The sequence below is a fragment of the Microcebus murinus genome, chromosome 27 (genome assembly GCF_040939455.1).
Source record: "Microcebus murinus isolate Inina chromosome 27, M.murinus_Inina_mat1.0, whole genome shotgun sequence".
NCBI classification, from domain to species: domain Eukaryota; kingdom Metazoa; phylum Chordata; class Mammalia; order Primates; family Cheirogaleidae; genus Microcebus; species Microcebus murinus.
The window spans coordinates 4,172,996-4,182,835 of record NC_134130.1 but is presented as its reverse complement, the minus strand read 5'-3'; positions in this window follow the sequence as shown (position 1 = coordinate 4,182,835).

The following is a 9,840-nucleotide window of genomic DNA, read 5'->3' as shown; positions in this document are numbered from 1 at the left end:
TTTGTATCTATTTATTTATGTTCAAGAGATGGGATGTCTCTGTTGCTCAGGCTGGAGTACAGTAGCCATTCACAGGCATGATCTCAGCAATGCTACAGTCTGGAATTCCTGCTCTCAGGCAATCCTCCTGCCTCAGCCTCCCAGGCAGGTAGCTGGGATTACAGGTGTGCACCACCATGCCCAACCTATCATTCTACTTATATGAAATGTCCAGAATGGGCAAATCCACAGAGACAGAAAGTGAATTAGTGGTTCCCAGGGGCTGGGGTGTAGAACAGGAAGTGACTGCTAATGGGGATAGCATTTTCTTCCAGGGTATTGGAAATGTTCTGGAACTAGATAGTGGTGATGGTTGCACAATATTTTAAATAGACTTAAAACCACTGAATTACATATTTTAAAATGTTGATGTTTATGTTATGTGAATTATATCTGAATAATAATTTTAATACCTTCAAAACCCCCCCAAAAGTTCCATGTCTCCAACCCCCTCAGTCCTGGGCAAATGGGATGGTCGGTTGGTCACTCAAGCTGTTGAAACCTATAGGTTTGGTAGAAGCCAGGTTGGGACTGAGTCCCTGTGACCCTTTGCAGAACTACAGTCTTACTGAATACAGCCAGACTCTCTGTGAAGGAAGGGCTCTGTGATCAAATGAAGACAATGTCACCCAGGCTAGAATGCAGTGGTGCAGTCCTGGAGACCTCAGGGTCTCTCATGAGGTTGTGGCCAAACTGTCAGCTGGGGCTGCAGTCTCATCTGAAGTCTCAACTGAGGAAGATTCTCCCTCCCTCCCTTCCTCCTCCTCTTCCTCCACTTCCTCCTCCTTCTCCTCTTCCTTCTCCTCTATCTTCTTCTACATTTGAGATAAGGTTTCTCTCTATTGCCCCGGCTGGTCTTGAACTTCTGGTCTCAAGTTATCCTCCCACTTCAGCCTCCTAAGTGGAGTACAGGCAGAAACCACCACACCCAGCTTGCTTGCTTGCTTGCTTGCTTGCTTGCTTGCTTGCTTCCTTCCTTCCTTCCTCCCTCCCTCCCAGAACACCTAATATGGATGTACCCTCTTAACCAATTTTTATGTGCACAGTACAGTATTAATTATAGGCCCAATGTTGTACAGTAGATTTCTAGAACTTATGCATCTTGCATAATTGAAATTTCATGCTTGTTGAACAGCAGCTCGCCACGGGGGAGAATTCACTTCTAAGCTCATTCACACAGTTGCTGGCAGGCTTGAGTTCCTCAGGAGCTATGGGTTGGAGGTTTCAGTTCCTTGCCACATGGGCCTTTCAACAAGCTGCTTGAGCATCCTCATGACATGGCAGCGGGGACCTGGCAGCTGGCTTCCCATGCACACTCAAGACAGAAGCCACAGTCTTTTTATAACCTAATCTCAGTAGTGACAGTCGATCGCTTCTGGCGTATTTGTTGCAAGCAAGTCAGTGAGTCCAGCCCACATTCAAGGGGATGGGCTGACAGAGGGTACGTGAGAGGAAGTGAGGATCCTGTGCTTCCTGTTAGAGGCTGCCCACCACTTTGGGGTACACAGAAGGGTCCGGTCACTTGTGCACGCTTATGGAGCTAGTTAATCAACTGCAAAGCTGGGCTCTGAACCTAGATGATAATGGCTCTAAAACCCAAGTGCTGAACCTCTGCCCACCACCACATCTCCTTTCTGCCCTTTCGCAGCGTGCTTGTATATGCAGAGAGTACTTCTGGAAAAATAATAAACTGAGAATCTACACGACAGCAGAAGGCAGGCTTAACCTTTCATTGAAAATCCCTTCATGCTGTGGAGTCTGTCTGTATGTGCATATGTCTTTGTGTGTGTTTACCAAGCTCAAATGTTACTTCTTCAATCATTTTTTTTGGCCAGAAAACCCCAAAGGCACGATAAAATGAAAGGATATTTTCCTACTAAAATATAAGATAAAAATCAAGCAAAAATATTGAAGCTGAACATCGACAAGGAAAGAACAAGCCAGGAAACCCACAGGATATCGATAATAAGTTTGAATATTAGAATGGTACAAAAACTGCATCCTCCACAAGCTTCCAGATCTCGCTAAGAGCATTTGCCCTCAGTGGTTGTTAAAACTTTTTCCCCCCTCCCAGATGGGCTTCTTCCTAATTGACTGTTTTTATTTAACTAATGACTGTTAATTAACCAGCACTGTTGGTTAGAACTTTCTGGGCCATTTATGCATTGATGGGTGGTTTTTAAGAGCCTCTTATTTGGCACAAACCTGAGTCTGAGCATCCGATCCTTTCCTGAGTAGCCTAAGAGGACAATTCCCATCATGACGGGGCTTCTGAATAGTAGATTTTGTGTCAAAAGCACCTGAGCACCACGAGCTCTTTTATTTCTCTGAGAGCTTTCTCAACGCCAGTTGCCACATTGCTCGGCGGTGCCGAATCATTTCCATAGCAAACCGTTATGACCCCGGACAGCCTTCGAAAGGGCAGGCTGAATGCACGTCAAACACGTCTTTAAAAAGAAAACAAAAAAAACATTTTTTCGGCCAAATGTATTAACCATTTCTAGGCAACCAGGGAACAGGCGAGTAGGAGGGCTGCCTGCGCCCATCGTCCGTACTGACTGCAAATGCAAGGCAGAAAGGAAAGAGGAAAAAGGGAAAAAGAAGGGAAGGAGACGACTTCGGAGAGAAAATGAAAGGGATTAGGAATGAGAAGGAAAGAAATTTTTTTAAAACAAAAAAAAAAAAAAGAAGAGAAACAAAGATTTCAATAACAAAAGCTGTCAAGTACAGGCAGTCCCGGTTAGGGACAAGCCCACTTATGGTGTCCTGTACTTAGCAACGGGCTCCCAAGGGTCATTTATGTTATAATTAAATTAATAAGGATAATTTATATTATAATAATTGATAATTATAAATAAATAAGGGTAATTTATATTATGATTAAATTAATATGGGTAATTTGTATTATAATAATATGTAATTATAAATAAATAAGGGTAATTTATATTATAATTAAATCAAACGGGTAATTTATATTATATTATAATAATATGTAATTTTAAATAAATAAGGGTAATTTATGTTATAATTAAATCAAACGGGTAATTTATATTATATTATAATAAAATGTAATTTTAAATAAATAAGGGTAATTGATATTATAATTAAATTGATAATTCGGGAGCACATGTAAACAAGCCTGCGTGGTGTAACTGATTTGTAATCTATCTTCACACTGGCTGCTGGTTTCACAGATAGACAGAGAAGCAGCTGATAGAAACACAAGAACACGAAGAATCAGAAGTTCCAGAGCCAAGAAAGTTTACAACAAAAGAATGAGCTGAAGCCGTAGGTCTCATTGCAGCAGGATTTGCTAAGTGCCAGGGTCGAGATGCTAACTAACATTGAGCGGTTTGCAAAGGTTTGCGTTCCATTCTGTTACTGAGGACGTCAGCTGCTACCAGGCCATGCATAACCGAAAAAAAAAAAAAAGGCTGAGCAAACAGCCCTAGGTACCTTTTGCAGGAAACTGCACTTCAGGGGCGAGCACCTCTCCTTCAGCAACAGCACCGAATCCTGATTCTCCGATTCTCCAGCTCCCACCCCACGGCCTCCAGCACCAACCCTGCCATCACCTTCTGATTAATGTCAGCTGCCTTCTTGCCTCAAAAATTCCCCTTCCAGGAAGCCAGATATTGATGCAACATTGGGTGAGTGTTAGCCTTTAATATTCTTTTCCGAAATTTCTCCTATCTCCTCTCTAAACTTTTTGTATGTTTGTTTTTATGTTCTGATTGTTTGGATTAAAAGAAAGAGTACAATAGTTTCTGTAACCTATTGCAACAGTACAGGAGTCTTAGTATTATGACAGTGTAACACTGTATTGTCGTTAGCACATACGAGCCATTATATTGTTATTATTATTATTACTATATGTGTGCTGCTCATCAGGGATCTGAGTTACATACAAATCCGACCTAAAGACATTCTCAGGAACTTGAGGCCACCTGTATACCGACTGCCTGCTTTACAAAAACAGAGCCAAAAACATTCGATTCTTTTTTTTTTTTTTTTTTTGAGACAGAGTCTCACTCTGTTGCCCAGGCTAGAGTGAGTGCCGTGGCGTCAGCCTAGCTCACAGCAACCTCAAACTCCTGGGCTCAAGCGATCCTCCTGCCTCAGCCTCCCAAGTAGCTGGGACTACAGGCATGCGCCACCATGCCTGGCTAATTTTTTCTATATAATTTTAGTTGGTCAATTAATTTCTTTGTATTTTTTTAGTAGAGGATGGGGTCTTGCTCTTGCTCAGGCCGGTTTCGAACTCCTGACCTCGAGTGATCTGCCTGCCTCGGCCTCTCAGAGTGCTCGGATTACAGGCGTGAGCCACCGCGCCCGGCCCAGAATGTTTGATTCTTAACTGAATTACAACCGAGTTAGTTACAATGGTAGCATAGCGCGTTGACTAGTGTAGGGTCCGTGCATGAACATTAGTGACTTTTCAGAAATGATACAAAGATGGAATGGGAAGGTCAGTGAGGGCTTCACTCGTTATAAATGACACTGGTTTTATCCACTTCATTCTGAGGATGTCACCATGTGAACTCTGCCGCTTTTATTATCAACTGGAGAAACTTGGTGCGCACCAACAGGGGACAAGAAGTTCAAAACCACTTTTTACAAGCCACTAAAAGATGACGACAGGTGAGATGACATCCGAAGACCCCAACTGCTCCTGTTCTTTGGTTGTTGACAAATAGAAGCTAGGACATTTCTTATCACAATGGGAATGGATGGTGAATCCAGTTCTGTGTCCTCCTACGGGGCATTCACATACTGCTGCTGCTATAATCTGCCTGCATCGTTCCAGCAGTCATCCACCCGCTGGCTCCGTCCCCAATAGAGGGGTGGGACAGCCGCGAATCCACAGAAGAATCTGATGCAGGTGGAGATGGGGACTCGGAGCCTTTGCTTGGAGCTGAGGAGCCCCCTTGTGGCTTCTCCGCCTAAAAGCTGCACCGTGGCTTCACGCCCCGTCCTGAGCACCTGGAACGTGGGCTCCGCCAGCCTTATCCTGGCACTTGCAGCCGCAGTGCCACAGGGAAAGAGAACGTCCTTGTCCGTGGTGGACAACGCGTGTCACGTGTTGCTCAGCATGCTCACAATCTGTAGACACCCCCACTCCATGCCGGCCGCCCTGCTGATGGTGACACACCCAGGAACCGCAGGCTTCTTAGATGCCACCTGGCCATACCTGTGCTCTGCCGTAGCAACGTTACTTCATACCATCAATGTCCGCTGCATTCTCTCAAACATGTATCGTTTCAAGACCACAAAACATAGCAAGAATTAATCGATTAAAATTAATTTTGGCTTTCTACCAAAAAAAAAAAAAACCAGGAAAGTTGCAATTTCAGGGGCCAAGACTTGTGATGTCATTGGTTCCTAATCATGGTGAGTTCAAGGAATTTGGTCCTGGTCAAAGAAAAGACAGGATCATGAGATGGTAGCATCACCAGGCAGCACTTGGACAGATTTGCATGTGGGGGAAGGCCCTTGAAGCGGGACTCCTGGCTAGGGGGCCTGGGCAAGGGAGCTCACGGAAGAGAAGTGGGGGGCTTAGGTGTCCAGGTCACTCAGCAGCAAAGTGGGGAGTCTGTGGGTTAGAGAACTCTGAATGGCAGCAAAAATTTGGGGTTCTTTTTTTTTTTTTTGAGTCAGAGTTCACTCTGTTGCCCGGGCTAGAGTGCCGTGGCGTCAGCCTAGCTCACAGCAACCTCCACCTCCTGGGCTCAAGTGATCCTCCTGCCTCAGCCTCCCGAGTAGCTGGGACTACAGGCATGTGCCACCATGCCCGGCTAATTTTTTCTCTATATATTAGTTGGTCAATTAATTTCTTTCTATTTATAGTAGAGACGGGGTCTCGCTCTTGCTCAGGCTGGTTTTGAACTCCTGACCTCGAGCAATCCGCCCACCTCGGCCTCCCAGAGTGCTAGGAAAATTTGGAGTTCTTTATAACTTCAGGATTGTCTTATATATGGCTAGAAGATATTGGGTACAGTTTCATGGGCATGGGGTAAGCAGGTAGACTAAGTGGATAAAGATACGCTTATATTATATTTATAGCCATCGGATGTGTGAGAATTTGAGTTTGGTGCTGGTGGGCTTTAAGCTAACAGGTCCCTACCTGGTGTGAAGAAATAAATGAGACAGGGTGGGGAGAAAGAGGCTGTCTTTGGCCCGTTTATACAAGTGCCAACCAACTTAAACCTTTCTTTCTTCTAGAACTGTGCTGTCCAATATGGTGGCCAATGAGCTCCAGGCAGCAACTGAGCACTCAAAACGTGGCCAGTCCAAATTGAGACGAGCAACTACACAAAGTGCACCAGATGTAGAAGACTTAGTATGAGGAAAAGAATGCAAAATATCCTATCACTATTTTTTTTTTTTTCTGAGACAGAGTCTCGCTCTGTTGCCCAGGCTAGAGTGAGTGCCATGGCGTCAGCCTAGCTCACAGCAACCTCAAACTCCTGGGCTCAATCAATCCTCCTGCCTCAGTCTCCCAAGTAGCTGGGACTATAGGCGTGCGCCACCATGCCCGGCTAATTTTTTCTATATATATTAGTTGGCCAGTTAATTTATTTCTATTTATAGTAGAGACGGGGTCTCACTCTTGCTCAGAATGGTTTCGAACTCCTGACCTCGAGCAATCCGCCCGCTTCGGCCTCCCAGAGTGCTAGGATTACAGGTGTGAGCCACTGCACCCAGCCCCTATCGCTATTTTCTATGTTGATTATGTGTTGAAATTATACTATTTTGGATAAAAGAGGTGAAATAAAATGTACCATTAAAATTAATATGAAGCCTTTATTTCTGTTTTCTGTTTGTGATTAGTTTAGGTGTCTATATAATAATATAAAAGAGGTTTTCCAAGAATGACGTTTCAATTGATAACATTTGTTGGTGGAGTGATACCCAATAGGAATAAAATGTGAGGTTGGGGCCAGGTGCAGTGGCTCTTGCCTGTAATCCCAGCACTCGGGAGGCCGAGATGGGAGGATCACTTGAAGTCAGGAGTTCGAGACCAGCCTGAGCAAGAGTGAGGACCCCCCCCCCATCTCTACTAAAAATAGAAAAAAATTAGCCAGGCATTAGGCACATGCCTGTAGCCCTAGCTACTGGGGAGGCTGAGGCAGGAGGATCACTTGAACCTGGGAGTTGGAGGTTGCAGTGAGCTACAATGATGCCACTGCACTCTACCTGGAGTGACAGAGCAAGACTCTGTCCCCCCTGCAAAAAAAAAAAAAAAAAAAAAAATTAAATTTAAATACCCACAATGGCTAGTGGTTGTCATATTGGACAAGGTAGCTTTCCAGTTTTTCCCCAGAGCTAATGTATGCATCTCATCCGTAGCAAATTGGTCACTCTTTCATCAGCTGGACTTTGAGACTTAGACACAATGATCGTTTTGTCCTTGTATTTCATTGGTAGGTATAATATTTAATTAAATTATGTTGTTAGAATAACAAGTACAACTGGTCTGAAGAGGTCTGGTCTGGTCTGAAGAGGTATGAAGAGGAACACACAGCTCACTGTCCCTAACACTCGGTGTGTGAGTAAAGGCGTGTGCACTTCTGAGGAACCCTACAAGTGTTCTGTATAATCCAGGGACCATTGCCTATTGTACGGGGGTGGGGGGCGGACCCCAAGTTAATGAGTGAGTTGGCCAATTGGGTACCTTGGTGATTGGCCGAGGGTGCCCACTGGTTTTTGACCCTTTAGGCAAAACGCTGCAGAAGGTAGAAGTGAGCGCCCCAGTGGCGGATCCTCGTCCAACTTCCCCCTGCCCCAGAGGCAGACGATGGTGGGACACACGCAGGGGACCCACACTGCCAGGTGAGTCACCCCTTCCCATTGCTAATGTGAGCACCTGGATTCTTTTACAGAGTTGCCCTCGGCTTGGGTTCATGCTGTCCTTGGCTCTGGGGGTAGAGGGGTCTTCTGGGGGCTGCGGGGTTAGGGTAGATGGATTTTGCCAAATGGAACTCTTCTCTTTCTACAGCTGCTGCGTCTGGGCAATGCCATTTCTGTCATCAGTCCTTTCTCCATTAAAACACGAGCCATGCCCGCAAGGAGCTCCGTCCCTCTGCTCCAAGAAGGTGTCCCCAACCCTGCAGACGGGCTTGGCCTTGGATGTGTGCAGGAGAGGGCGTGGAAGGAAGGGGCTGACCATGGCGGGGTCATGGTCATGGTTGAAAACCAACAGCCAGGACGCTGGGAGAGCCATCAGCTCAGTGTCCTCGGGGAGTGGGCATGGGGAATGACTGTCTTACCTGGGGCAGGTAAGATAGGTAAATGGAGACAGAAGGTTTATCTAGGGGGCAACTCCTCTCTTAGGATGGACACTGGGGGAAGGAAAGAAAACAGGATAGGGCAGAGAGGAAAGAAAAGAAAGGAAAGGAAAGGAAAGGAAGGAAGGAAGGAAGGAAGGAAGGAAGGGAGGGAGGGAGGGAGGGAGGAAGGGAGGGAGGGAGGGAGGAAGGAAGGGAGGGAGGGAAGAAAGGAAGAAAAGAAGGGAAGAAAAGAAAGAAAGAAAGAGAGAGAGAGAGAGAGAAAGAAAGAAAGAGAAAGAAAGAAAGAAAGAAAGAAAGAAAGAAAGAAAGAAAGAAAGAAAGAAAGAAAAGAAAGAAAGAAAAGAAAGAAAAGAAAAGAGACGGGGGGGGCGGGGGGCGGGGGGGGGGAGGTCTGGCTGCCCCTGGGGGAAGCTCCGCAGCTGGGGTGTCCCCTCCAGGCCGGGGCACGGTGGCCAGGGCTTTATACCCGCACGTCGATGCGTGCTGCTCCAGGACGGGGCGAGACCCCGGATGAGGACCTGCAATTCAGCAGACACGGATCTGAAGGGGTGGACGGCAGAGGTCCGCTTCCGGCAGCATTCTCAGAAGCTGGGGCGCAAGCCTTTCATCACTGAAGAGATCTGGGTGACCCGGCAGTGTCCTCCTCATCCTCACTGGGCCTTGTTTGGGATGACCTATGGGCAGGGCTTTCCTAAGCAGATTTACTCTTCTGTAGCGAGAGACAGAGAGAGAAAATGTGCACGTGTGTGTGTGATTGTGTGAAAGGGTACACGAGTGCACAGGTGTGAGTACATGTCACAGTGTGTTGTGTGACTGTGGACGAGGGTGTGTGTGAGCAAGTGCGTGTGCATATATATGCATCTGCGCATATATATAATTGTGTGTTTATATGAGCGTGCGTGAGAGTGTGGCGTGTACAAGTGTGAGTGCATATTGTGTGACTATACGTCACTGTGTCTGCGTGACGGTGTGTGTGTGCGTGAGTGTCCGTGTGATTAGGCACATGTGAGTGCCTGTGTGTGCGAGTGTGTGTGTGCGATTGTGTGTCTGTATAAGGGTGTGTCCAATGTGTGTGATTGTCATGCCTAGGTGTGCGACCACATATGCGTGTATGTGATTATGTGTGTGTACGAGGGTGCATGTGATTGTGCGTGTAAGCGTGTGTGTGCATGCATGCCAGTGTGTGTCTGTATGGAGGTGTATTTGAGTGAGTGAACGGGTGTGATTGTGGGAGCATGTTTGTGAGTGTGCACGTGCACGAGTATATAAGCACGTAGTGCGTGCATGTGTGTATGCAATTGTGTGCCCGTGTGAAGGTGTGTTGGAGTGTGTGTGTGTGTGTGTGAGTAGGTGTGCCTGTGAGGATGTGTCTGGATGAGGGCGTGTATGAGTGAGTGTGGAGTGTGCCTGTAACTCGCTAACTTGCATGTGTCTGTCAGGGACTAGCAAAGTGGCTCTGCAGCCATCGGGGACCAAGTGTCCTCCACTCCCGTCAGTCTGCCTCCAGACC